The sequence below is a fragment of the Ictidomys tridecemlineatus genome, chromosome 4 (assembly GCF_052094955.1).
Source record: "Ictidomys tridecemlineatus isolate mIctTri1 chromosome 4, mIctTri1.hap1, whole genome shotgun sequence".
NCBI lineage: Eukaryota > Metazoa > Chordata > Mammalia > Rodentia > Sciuridae > Ictidomys > Ictidomys tridecemlineatus.
This window is the reverse complement of record NC_135480.1, coordinates 84455828-84469734: the sequence shown is the minus strand read 5'-3', so window position 1 is coordinate 84469734 and position 13907 is coordinate 84455828. Positions and strand designations below refer to the sequence as shown.

At 32.5% G+C, this 13907-nt stretch overlaps 1 long non-coding RNA gene across 1 annotated transcript in view; it reads left to right on the top strand.

Moving 5' to 3' along the window:
* LOC120889682 (uncharacterized) overlaps positions 1-9026 on the top strand; it is a 52601-nt gene extending 43575 nt beyond the window's left edge. The window contains exon 4 of the long non-coding RNA XR_005733711.2: positions 8482-9026. This is a non-coding gene — a long non-coding RNA (uncharacterized LOC120889682). The remainder of the gene's footprint in view (positions 1-8481) is intronic.
* The last annotated feature ends 4881 nt before the right edge of the window (positions 9027-13907 follow it).

The following is a 13907-nucleotide window of genomic DNA, read 5'->3' as shown; positions in this document are numbered from 1 at the left end:
GAGATTATGAATATATCTTACAAGATTTGTTCGAACATTTTTAATGATTTCAAATTAATGTAAATGTTGCATTTCTAATTTATCTAGATTTTGATGTTGTTTATAGAGATGCAATTAATCAACCTTATAGCTAGTGAATATTAGTAGAATAAATTACTATATTTTATATGTAGATTCTTTTGCATTCCAAGTATTTAATCACATTTTATGCAAATAATGACATTTTTTCTATTTAATTTAACAATATTTATTCATTTGTTTTTTCTTTACTGGCTTCACTGTCTGGAATCTTCATTAAATATGGCCTCCAAAATACTGATAATAACTGATATTTTATTTTGCTCTTAATCTTAGGAATAAAACTTTTAAAAGCTAATCTTTAATACTGAAGTTGCAAGGTATTTATTTCTGGTAGATATCTGAAGTAATTGTCTACTGTTGCTTTAAGAATTATCACATAACTCAATAGCCAAAAATACTACAAAATATTTATATTCTTATCACTTAAGTCTCAGGAATGTAGTTGTGGCTTAGCTGCTTCCTTTGTCTCAGGTCCCTCAAAAGACTGCCATCACAGTATCATTCTGTGTAGGTAGACCCTGTTGCCAGTTCACTCAGCGTTCCTTGGCAGAAGTCAGTTTCTAACAGGTTGTTGAATTAAAGCTAGTGAATACTGGCTGGATGCCATTTTCATTTCTTTGCTACATGGACCTCTCTATAGTACAACACATTGGCTTTATCAAAACAAGGCATATTGAGAGAACACGTGTGAGAGAGATTAAAATAAAATTGATTTGGGGAAGTAGCAACCCATCGTCTTCTCATTCTAAATTCCTAGCTGAGCCTACATACAAGAGGAGTCATTGCACACTATGTAAATAATGGGAGGCAGAGATCATTGGGAGCTATTTTCAAAACAATCTAACCTAAAACTCTGTCAGATGAAGATATTCCTTTCCATTGCTGAGATGCTTTTTACTTAAAGAGGTACAAGAGTTTATTAATATCTTTATGTAATGATAATTAATCAACTACATTACAGGATTTGTGGCATTTACAACAATTTTGATTATTGGACCAAACCCAGCTTGGTCCCAAGGCACTATGTTTTTAATACATCACTGTATTCTTATTCTTACTAATTTTTTCTTATAATCTTTGCATTTTTGTCATGGAATTATTTACCTCTAAATTCTCTTGTCTTTATTTTATTGTCATGTTTTGATGTTAAGGGTATGGTGATATGCATTGATATAATTTTTAATTGTATTACAAGCCTCTTCATTTGTAATTGATTTACTTTCTTTTTATCTTTCTTTCTTTCATCAGTCTTCTTATAGTTCATTTTATTAGCCTCACAAAGTTTTGATTTTGTCAATATTTTATTGTATTTTTGTTTTCACTTTTCTAAATTTTTATTTTCATTTTTTCTCTCTTTCTAATGTTTGTTTGCTTCTTTGATCATCTTTTAGGAAGATGAACTCTCCATTATGAATGTAACTTTATCTATTTCTTCTTGTAGATGTTTAATTTTTGCTTATTATATCTGAAGCCATCTTACTGTGTGTGTGTGTGTGTGTGTGTGTGTGTGTGTGTGTGTGCGCGCGCGCGCTGAATTTGATTCCCCAAAATTTATAAATTGTAGCCTCACTGCCCATCTGAGAGTATTTGGAGGTAGTACTTTAATCATGCAATTAAATTTAAATGAGATCCTAGGATGGAGTTTTAAAAATCTCATTGAATTGGTGACTTTAGATAAAAATGGAAACCGACACAGAGAGACAGTTACAGAGAGACACAGAGAGAGACAAAGAGGCAAAGAAATCTTTCTTTCTATGTTTGTACAAAAAAAAAAAAAAAAAAGTCAAAGGGAAAAGGCAGCCCTTTGCAAGCCAGAAAGAGTGTCCTCACCAGGAAAGAATTGTCTGGCACCTTAATCTTGGACTTCCAGCCTACAGAATTGTAAGCAATAAATTTCTGTAATATGAGTAATGTAATATTCCATTACAGTGTGTTAAAAACTTTTAAAACGTTACATTTAACTAAATAATATGTATCATTTTTCCATTACACAGTGTTCCAACCCCCCCCCCGTTACAGTACTTAAAGTCTGATTTTTTTTCATATACTAATATAGAATTGCTAGTTTTGTTTTGATCCAGGTTTTCACATAATTATATATTTTTCTATTCTTTAAATTTTAGTCTCTTTGTATTTATATATAATAAAGTGGTATCTTGGGAAAAGAAAATATAGAATCTTTATAAAATTCTAATCTGGCATTCTGTTATTTGAGAATTTAGATTTGTTCTATTTACTACATAAAAAATATTAAAACATAATTTATGCCTTTAATTTTTTAATATGTAGATTTATTTATCAACAGGAAATTTCTACCCTCTTACTCTTTGTTTTGCTATTTATACCTCTTGCTGTCCTCTTTTCAATTGTCCTTTTTTATTTTTTTTTAACTATATGAACAGCTTATTTCATGTAAATTATTTTACTAAGTTATTTCAGTAGTAAATTAAACATGGGTCATGGATTTTAATTAATCTAAATTATTGCCTTAAACATTTCTCAACAATGCTAAAAACATCCCAGATTTTTGTGTTGTGCACTTTAATTCTCTATATGCTTAATGTTTACCTTGTAATTATTTTTGTGTAGGCTGATGTCCAATATATTTACTCATATATTTTTTTTCTGGCATTTTTCTTTTCCTTCATCTGTGCTTCCACTGAGACCAATTCTCTTTATGCTTGAAAAAAATGCCATAAGTATTTCTTTAAGTGCAGATATACTAGTGATGTGTTGCTCAGTGTTTACTTGCCTGCAATCAGTTTTATTTTGTCTTCATCTAGAATGATATTTTTGCAGGATATAAAACTCTCAGCATTTTGTTTTCTCTGTGTCAATGTTTTTGTGTTGTTGGCTGGTTTCCAGCACTTCTATTAATCATTATGCATCAGTGATATTATTCTAACAATAGTAACATGAAACTCTTTTATTTGTTCTTTTTAGATATACATGAGAGTACAGTGCATTTTCAATATTATCTATACATGGAGAATAACTTGACATTCTTGTCATTGTACATGATGTGGAGTTACACTGGTTGTGTATTTATATATGAACATAAGAAAGGTGTTTGATTCCTTCTACTGTTTTTCCTATTATCATCCTCCCTCCCTTCCCTTCATTTCCCTGTCCAATGAACTTCCATTCTTCCGATTCCATCCCCCTTATTGTGTGTTAGTATCCACATATCAGAGAGAACATTTGGAATTTGGCCCTTTGGGATTGGCTTAAGTGCTACTTTTTACAGCTGCTATTTAAAATATTTCTTTGTCTTTGATTTTCATTTATTTGATGTAGATTACTTTGAATTTACCTTATGCTGAGTATATATAATTTATTGTATTTCTTATTTGGTGTCAGTGTTTGGTTCTGGAAAATTCTTGGCCAAAATTTCATCAAATATTGCTTTTGTTTATTCCTTTACTTTTTTTCTGTGACTCCCATTGTATATATCACTAATGCTCTTTTCTCTAATCTCCACTCTTGTTTCTGTATGTGCTCTATATAAATAATTGGTATGAGCCTGTCTTTTAGCTTCTTTCAAGGTACTGATATTTTTTCTGCTGTGTCTTTTTTGCTATCAGATTTATTGACATAGAACATTAAGATCATGCATTTTGCCTATTTTTTAATTTATTAAACTTATTTAAAATTGTTTTCTTAAAGAGTATAATGACAAGTTTATTGGTTAGTCATTTTATATGAGTTTTTTTCATAAATTGCATTCCCTTGTCTCTGAATAATTCATACTTTCTGAGGATTAAATTATAAAAATTTGGAGTGTTTTCTATTGTATTTTTCTTCACAGACATTCAATTGTTTTCTTGTTCAGGCAGATAGAGGAGAGTCTTTTTAAATTTTTCAATTAGGACTTGAAATGTCTTTGAAAAAGGCAAAGCTGTGTCCTTTTTCTGGATTTGCTACTCTTCTTAGGAAGTATCTTCCTACATATTCCATCTGAATCTCTCCCACTAATGATTTTCTCCTTAGAATCACAGATTATAGAGACCACTCTTTGTTTTAAAGGTTACTACTTGATCACTTAACCTCTAGCTCAGGGAACCATCAGAATCAAGGAAATGCTTTGATGGAAAAATCCACCAATTATTGAACTCAGGTCTCAGCCCTTTTTCTTTCTAAAATTATAACCTCTTGCCTCTAACTCTTCTCTGTTTAGTCCAGGAAGAATGCCATATCTCTAGATTTTCCTGCCTCAACAACAGAGTTTGGTCTAGGCTCGTTTCTAACTCCTTGACTTTTTATTTTTTGCCCAGAATTGACAAATAACCTGAGAGCTGAAGTTACTGAATACACTGTCAATATGCTCATTCTTTCTAAATATTTTTCTGTTTTCTGGGATTTTGTTTCCCCTAAGCTTTGGCTGTCTTACCTTCTTTATAATTTTAACCACATTTTTATGTATATGCATATCCATACTATATATATATATATATGTGTGTGTATAGACATGTGTATAGAATTCACAATATATAATGTGTATAGACATTTGATATGTGTATAGACATAATTATATGTTTGTGTGTGTATATATATATATACACAAACATATAATATATAAGTTATATATATACATACAAAACTGTTCATTTTAGTAATTGGAGTGCATAGCTGTGATCAGTTTTATTTATTTATTTAATCTTGGCTTTCAGAAAAATATTTAGATGATACAAAATTTTATAAATCTTCAAAACATAGTATCAGTTTATTATTACAATTATAAAATAAATTTTCTAATATATTGTAACTGAGCAATACATTAGTTAAAATATTAGGAAATCAGTTTGTATGCTTCAATTTTTTTTTCTTTTTAAACCCCTTTCACCTGATTGATAGAAGTCAATATAATTTTTTATCCTTTTTTGAATAAATATACTAAATAATGCCCCAGATTAAAGGAAACATTATTTCTAATCACAAGTAATTATGTAAAGTCTATATTATTCTTATGCATACTCACTAACACAGTAAGAAATCCCTTTCCAGTAACAAAAGATTTTCATTTGCTATTGAAAACATGAAATTAGGACTCAAAATATTCAATGTTAATTTTTATTAGTGCTGATTATTTTTCCCAGGCATTTTTACTATGACAACTTAATTTCCTTTTTGTGTCTAACTCTAAAATACAAGAATTTATGTATTACTTATACAGAGACTGCTACATTTGTAGCATCTATTTAAATGACTATATTTTCATAGGCAAGATTATATAAGATTGTGTTGTATATTTATGAGAATAAACACAACATCTAAAAATTAGGAATTAAATCAATTAACACTCTAACAGGGATCTTCACTCAATAAAGTGATCAAACTAAAATGTAATTCTGGGAGAATGTCCTTAAATGGTTATCAGGATATATTGAAAAATGAACAAAATTGAAGAAATTGAAGTTATTTTAGCAATTCTTCGATAAGAAGTCTATATTTACCTAATAAAAATATATGCATTATTTTTGTAATAAACATCTTGTGAATTAAGGTCAAATGTCAAATTGCATAGAACCTATTTAGAATAGGATCAATAGGTTTTTATTGAGTATATTTACATCACACTTTTTCAATATGCTGGGGATCAAATAGTGAACAAGAAATGCCACTAATAGTGATTGAAGAAAAAGCCAATGATATCTCCCAAATAAATGAACAAATACTAGAAATTTTGGGAAAAAAGATAATTCATATCTGATAAAACAATAAAGCAAGAACTATAATGATCTTGGAAAAAATAAGTTCCTATGTAGAATTTGATATTTAGTTAAATTCCAGAAATAAAATGAGGGCAAAAATATTACTTTATATTTAGAAATACTCAATGCTTATTTCTTATAGAATATTTTTAGGATCTTCCTTGAGAAACTTCTTAACAAAGCAAATAATTAAATTAAAAGAGAAGAAGTGATTGAATTTAGGTCTATTCCTGGACCCCTTAAGAAAAGACTTCAGTCTATTAGAAACAGAAAGGAACTAGACACACCATCAAAAATGAATACAAGGATGTAAATCAATGGAAGGGTAACTGATGTGATACAGCAATTTGTATACGGGGTAAAATTGGGAGTTCATAACCCACTTGAATCAAACTGTGAAATATGATATATTAAGAACTATGTAATGTTTTGAACGACCAACAATAAAAAAAGTAAAAAAATAAAAAAAATGAATACAAAAAGAATGCCCTCAATATGGAAAAGTAAACTATAATGTTCCATAATTTGGAACAATTGTTAAGTGTAAAACATTTTAAAAGTCAGGTAAAAACTAACAGGTAGCTTTAATTTCCTTAATAATAATGTTTGGGTGTCCAGATAAGGAAATGATACTGTGGGTATGTATGTGAGTTAGTAAAACTGCAAAGAGAAAACAGACCCTGTAAAATTATTTAATTCAGATGCGAATCACAAGTTCGAGTGTCTGTAGAATATTCCCAATTTAAACTCATGTTGGGGATATATATGGCCCCCTCTCTCACCATATAGCAGGGAGGGAATAAGTACTCCATATGGAGGTATGAGCCAGCTGGAAATAAAAAAGCTGAAAAAGTAGTATTAAGAAATAAAAACAAAGGACCCCAGAAATATGATTTAATTAGGGACTTGACCAGTGGAAAAAAATCTGATGGGGGCTTATTCTAATAATAGGAAAAGACTCTCAAATGTTTTATTTATAGTGAAACACAGCAAAGGAATTTATTGTAAGGAAAGGTTCTTGAAGGTAAACAAGAAAGAAGAGGCTGTCAGAAAGTTGGCCTCATTGGAGGCTTATCACTTGGGCTGTAATTCTTCCTCCTCCAGGCAACTGGTGCCTCAAGGCTAGTTGAGTGTATTGGCATCCCTTTTTACCTCCAGAGAGTTGCATTTGAACCTTGCCTTGGCTGAACCAATAAATTTCACAGGTGTCACAAAATTCTCTTTCAGCAGGACGTCAGCAGGCAACGAAGTGGTCTCAGATCTGTGAGATGACATTGACAGTTCTCTGAGAGGCACAACTCCACTTAGAGATGGCTTAGACATGCCCACAATTAATTCCCAGTTCCCAACACCCCTCAAGTTCAATAGTACGTTGGAATGACTGACAAAACTCATGAAAGTGCTATTATTACTATTATAGATTTTTATTTAGGTGAAAAAATACAAATTGAAATTGGTTAAGTAAAGGACCAGTAGGATAGAGTGTGGAAAGTCTAAATGTGAAGTTTTGAGTCATCTTCTATCCTTGAAATCACGAATAGCTCTTCCAGATCACTGTGTGTGACAATACACCCATGGTATTACCAAACAAGGAAGCTCCCTGGAGCCTTTGATATCTAGAGTTTTTATTGTCTCTTGAGCACATAATATGGCTGACTTTCAGTCTCAGCCCTGTCTGGAGGTTTAGACCAATAACTCCAGGCTTTTAGGAGGTTGAAACTGCATGTTGTATACAAAATCCTTCATCATAAATCACTTTTACACTCAGTAGACTAGTGTATGAAGTGCCCAGGTAAATAAAGGGGAAACGTTAATGCAGAATGACATCCAAAGGGTTTAGAAACAGCTTCCCAGGAGCTGAGGGTAAAGGGCAGATCTCTATTTGGTTTACTTGACTTTTTCACTACACATAATGTAAACTCATACCGAAAATAGTTAAAGAATCAAAATAATTAAATCATCTTTTATTGTACTTCAGCTTACAACCAGAAAAACAAAATAAAATGTGATATGACAAATACCATTTACTTGTGGATTGATAGATTATATCCTGACTACCAAAGGGCTATATTTCCAAAAGCATATGTTATAAAGAACATTTCTACTTTCTGAGTTAACATAGAATAGCCATTTCCTCTTAAAGAAAACACTATAAAACTTGGATTCCTTATTTCCATATTTATCTCAGAATTGTGTCAGTCTAATCAAACATTCTTTAAAGTTTTACTTTCCAGGTGGGAAATAACCACACACTTGAAATTGTCTTTAGAACAGAGACATAAATCCTGAAATGCTGTGGGTACATTTATAGCTATTTTCCCTCTGTTCTAAAACACAAATGTGCTAATTCCTAAAAAAGAGCTTGAGTGCCTTCTTGTAAAAAGTTTGCTTTTTATATTTGATTTTTCTGAATCTAGGAAAGCATAGGAAGTTGGAAAATTATTTTTTTAAACAAATAAAGAAGATCTGGTCACAAATACAATAGTTTCACTAAGTGGAACTTATTAATTTGTTATTGTATATTATTAAATCTTGATGAAAATTTGCATTGTTTCATCTTCTATTTTAAGATACTAGGTTTGGGATTTCTTTAATAATAATTTATTTTGTGTTATAATCCTACTTTCTGGTCATGACACACCTAAGTTGTGAGGGGCATACTATTTACCAGCCTCTTCTTTCCTTCCAGTCATCTGAATTACCACTTGGATGGCAAAATCCTCAACTCAATCTGCTTTGTTTGGAATTTTCAGTTAATAAGACTTTATCTTCTTAAATTCCTTGATCCAACCCCTACATAATAAAAGGAAAGAGAGAAATGATGCAGATGAAGAGGAGGAGGAATGAAATGAAGGAGATTCAAGGACAAGGAGAGGGTAACAGTTGCCACAGCGATGGATGTGAAGACGTGCTTTTAAACTAAATTATCAAAATAGTACAAAACTGAAAGTATATTATAGACATATGTCTAAGTAAAATAAATACAACTCTTATTTATTCCATTTTCTATATTACATGCAATTCTTATGTTTTTAAGTGTAAGTGTATTATAGCAAGATATATTCTAGATAATATATTCATGATATTTGTGTTAAATTATAGGTATAGAAAATTAGGTATGTATACTCTATCTCTTATGTAAGTAACTACCTTATTAGGCTGCATTTGGTTTTGTTTTGGTGATCATAATGATATATGTCTAAGAAAATAAAGCACTATAATGTACCAAAGGTACATATTGAGTTATAGTTATACCTTCTTGAGTGTGTAGCTACATGAGAAAAGACTCCATATCATGTGTTTAGTCTTAGACTCATTCTCAGCTGCAAACTATGAATCAAAAAATATCTGGAATTAGAAAGAGAATTGTACATCATCATTATTAAGTATTTGCCATAAAGCACATTTCTTAGTTTCTCCTATACTATAATGTTTTTCTCCACCTTCCAATTTTACCAAAACCAAAAATATTAGCAGCCTTCCCAGAACATTTTGAAGTAATAAAGAAAATTGTTACATTTCATGTCCTGCACAATATTTTACTTTTTTTAGTTTCATTTTCAGTGTTATAGAAAAAGTTTATTGTCTAGCTGTTTACTCTTGTTGTTGCAGTTAAAATTGTTTTCTGTTTTTTACATGCACCGACTGCCTGGAATGTGCTAAGCAACATAGAGAATCCATTCACTGCCTGGCGACTGTTTAAAGAGCTGCTTAGGGAGGCAGCGAGCTAACACATTTTGTCTGATTGAGTTATGGTTTTTTAAGTTTCCAAGGACATATTGTTAATTAATATTTTATCCCTGCAGTTAATGCCATATAAATCACTTCATTTATCCATTCATTTTGAAACCATAACTGAGAAGTCAGACAATAAAATGCAAACAATAAATACTTGTATGAAGCTATGTTACAGAATGGAAAAGAAAGATGATAGAACTCAGGTAATAAGCCTTCATGATTTTTATTCTTAGTCTTAGAAGATATTAGTCATATAAAGGAGAGTCAAAGGTGGCATCAGGCAGAGGGGAAAGCATTTATATGAGCAATATGCTTTAACAAAATAATGTCCCAGTAGAAGGCACAAGGGCGATTTGGGTGAGTCTGAATATACACATGTGAAAGATATTGCTGAGAGAGAATATATTTTGGCTTATCAGTTAGATTTCATTTTGAAAATGAGAATATAGTAAAGTTTCTTTTAATCATGAACAATTAGATCAAATATACAATATACACCCACTCATTTCAGTTATTTATTTATTTTTTCAAATGACTGATCTTGGAAAAAACTTCTCCTCTTCTTCCACTTTCCCTTCCACTCCCCATCCCTGCCTGTTCTTCTTCTCAATGCTGATTTAATCCATGGTTTTGTGCATGCTAGGTAAGTGCACCACCACTAAGTCATCACACACTCCAGCCCAGGGAATTATTATAAGGTTTGACTTTACACACCTGTGGGAGCTGGTGAAGAAATCTATGAAAATATGCTACTGGTGTATCAGGTGGTGAGTCAATAGTTGCCATAAATGAGCAGCACCATGTAATAACAAAAGTGTTGGTGGAAGAGGAGAGAGTGGGGCCAATTAGGACCTGGGTAGTGTATCAGTGCCTTCAACCCTGATGACACAGGTGAACTAGAGAAGAAGCCAGTGCTGTTTTACACAGAACTCCAAATAAGTCTGATCCTTAACTTGGAGAAAATAAATCTAGTGGGGGCCAACGGAGTTTCAGTAAAACTTACTTTCAATCCCTGCAGTAAAAAGTTGAGCCAACAGATCAGTGACAATTATTTTACTAAACAGCATGATGTCTGCCACATAATTTATGCCTTCCAGATCTTCTGCAGTTTTACTTAGGACTAACCTAATCTAGAGATTGCCAGGAAACACAGTAACATTTAGTTCCAACTTAGCTTAGGACTGATATAAAATTTTCACTATCTGCTGCTTGTCCACACAGAATCCATACACAATTCCTTTAGTCATGTTTAACCTCCAAAGACAAGGCAAATGCAATAAAACAAACTTCCATTTCACGTGAAGTAACTATTACTTGATACAACCAAAAATATGCCATCCTTCTTTCCAAAGGAAAAAACAGGGTCCATGTACCATTGTTTATCTTAGAGTGATGTTTTCTCCTCTAAATCAATTATTCCCCTCTCTGTAACCCCTGTAACTTACATACTGAGGTGTATGTTCAACCATTATCAATGCAACTTGTGTTGTGTGATAAGAGAGGGAAGAAAGACTAAAAGTATCAGTTATTATGTAAAGAATTAGGAATAAATACTCCTAACAACTGCAGGCTCCATTTGTGAAACTTGTTCCTGGAATAATATTTGCTATTTATATACTTTTTTTTCCTTCACTCCACACTCCCTTCTCCCTCAAGAATTAACCTCCAAATGATCAGGATGCCTTCTATGGTAGAGTGACCCTAAATATTTATTCCTATGGTATATAGAGGGACCCTTTGTAGTCATGGTTTTAGTATACTACCATATTTTTTTTTTGGCATTCTTCACTTACAGAGGTGGAGCTTAATTTCTCCTGAGTGTGGACTGAACTTAATGATTCACATCCAATGAATAAATATAGTAGAATTGAACACATGCCACTACCATGATGAGGTTATAAAGCATTGTAGCTTTCCATGTGTAGGCTTTATTCTCTGTAATATAATATCTTCCTGTGAAAGAATTCATATCATCATTAGACTATGGAGAGGCCCACATGCTGAGAAAATGAAACCTCTTGCCAAAAGCCACATTAAGGAGCTCAGAAGCAGATGCACTAATACACATGCAAATAATGCTGTTTGAATCAACATATGCAACTTCATAAAAGGGCCAAAATAGACAGCCCCTGCTCAACCACTCTCAGAAATTTAAGTTGAAAAAGTTAAGTTACTGTTTATTGTTTTGTACTGCAAAATTTTGGAATAGATTTTAATGCATAAATAGATAGCAAATATCAATTTTTGTACCTGAAGATGGGTGTTGCCATAACTGATACTGCCAGTTATCAATGATGAGTCCTGCTTCCCAACATGTTGTAGATTCAACATTATAGAGAAGGCAGCCGAGGCAAGCATATAAATCAGGGTTTACTTAAAAAGGGGTAACATAGACTTCTCCCAGGTGGGAGAAGGGGGCCATTGCTGGTACCCTGGTATTCCCAAGAAGCAAGGTATTGTGCCCTTTTTATATGTTATAGGCTTCCTTTGTTCTCCTGCCCTCTTCTGTTATCTTTCTCCTTCCTGTGTACATGACTAGGCTCAGGAATGCTTGGTGGGATGGCCCAAAGGTGGGAAACAGGTGGGCTGAAGGGAGAAGGGCAGGATGGAGTAGCCAAAGACACATTAACAACTTTATAGCTCCTGTTAGGGAAGGGCAATTCCTGGGACAGGTTACCTTGGCAACAGGTAGAAGCAGGGGAAGGTTCTCAATAAGGGTGGAAGAAGGGCTCTGAAGGAATTAGCATTTTAATCCCACAGGGGACAGTCTCCAATTTCCCAAACTTCACTCAAAATTGGCCTTCTTGATCTGACCTGACTCGATTTACCTATCTATACTGACTGCCTGTCTAATTCTGGCTTCATAACTATAAGTTAAACATGTGAATGACTTTGAAATATGTGAATGACTTTGAAACTACAGTGGAATTTGAAGAAAGTTTATTGAAAGCTTAGAATCCTTCAAAATTCCATTTGTAGAGATTTGGACTTTGAAGATTGTTTAAAGAAAATGTTATCAGAAATTGAAGAATAAAAGACCTTCATCATGCTGTCACATAAAGTTTAGCAACATACAGCAGCAATTACATGGAAAGCAGAAAATATAATTAATGAACTAGGTGATCTAGACTCAAAGTTTTTTAGTTGAGAGGTATGACCTGATTTCATCTTGCAGCTTTGAGTAATTCAAGAGAACAGAGATCAACTATGATGAAAGACACAGCAGCAGAGTTTAAATACTAAGATGCCAGACATGGCTAATTTTGAATTTTCTTAGCCTTTTCAGAATACATACGATGTTTAAATTAAGAAATGATTCTGAAGCAAAGATCAAATTTAGGCACTGAAAGAAAACTGTACTCCAAGGATGCAACTAAGATTATGTCTATAATATATTTTATTAAGCCTTCAAAAAGATCAAAGGTAGTAGCTCAGAATATGTTTCAGAAAGACGAAAACCCTTCTAAAGAAATTAAGAGTATACCTCCCAGATTTTCTCAATCAAAGAAGAGTGCTTCTTGGAAACTTAAGTATCTGGGCTGATTCACTAAGACCACAGGTGAGAAGGGCTTACTTTGAATAGATATGTGGTTATATTTTATTTTATCTAATGAAGTAAAACCTAAAATGACTCAAAAGATAATGAAAATATTTCAAGAGAGTTATATTGAAAGTACTGCTGTATTGGACTTACAAAATGAGTACAAAATGAAGGAAGAGTCTTTTGCAACCTTGTATCTGTCATCAAGAACTAAGAAAACTACTGAGATGTCAGTGTTTGCTACTTTTCATGAAAAGGAAAGAATGATGGGGAGAGCAGAACTATGAGACCAGAATACAGAGCTGTGATCTATGAGCCCAAATCATAGAACCAGGCCACATTTCAGAAATGTTGTAATTTTCACCCTCTGCCCATCCCACCATTGTGTAAAGAGATAGATTACTTGTCTTGTTAGTGTCACGGGTGTTCAGGTTAAGAGACTTTTTATTCTTCTTTGAAGAATTTGAAACTTGATTTACTACTGGCTGATAGCCTTGAACTTTTCAATTATTGATTAGTAACCATGAACTTGTCTTGGCTCAGTCCTACACTGTATTAAGTGAAACTACTGGAATGCCTAAAGCATTTTTAAGCCCTTTTAACTCAGTATACAAATTCTATTTCCTGCAATAATCTTGTTAGGCTTGATTTCATGCTTTGTTTTAAAGAGTTGAGAATAGGTCTGATTCTAGGGCATTACCTTTACTCCAAAAGCTTTGAAGATTATTTTAGTTAGATGCCAGAGTTTGTACTAAAATATTAAGAAGATCTTTCTATTCTGGAAAGATCAGAATTTAAATATTCCTGGCAATGATTTAAATGAATTTTTTCCTATC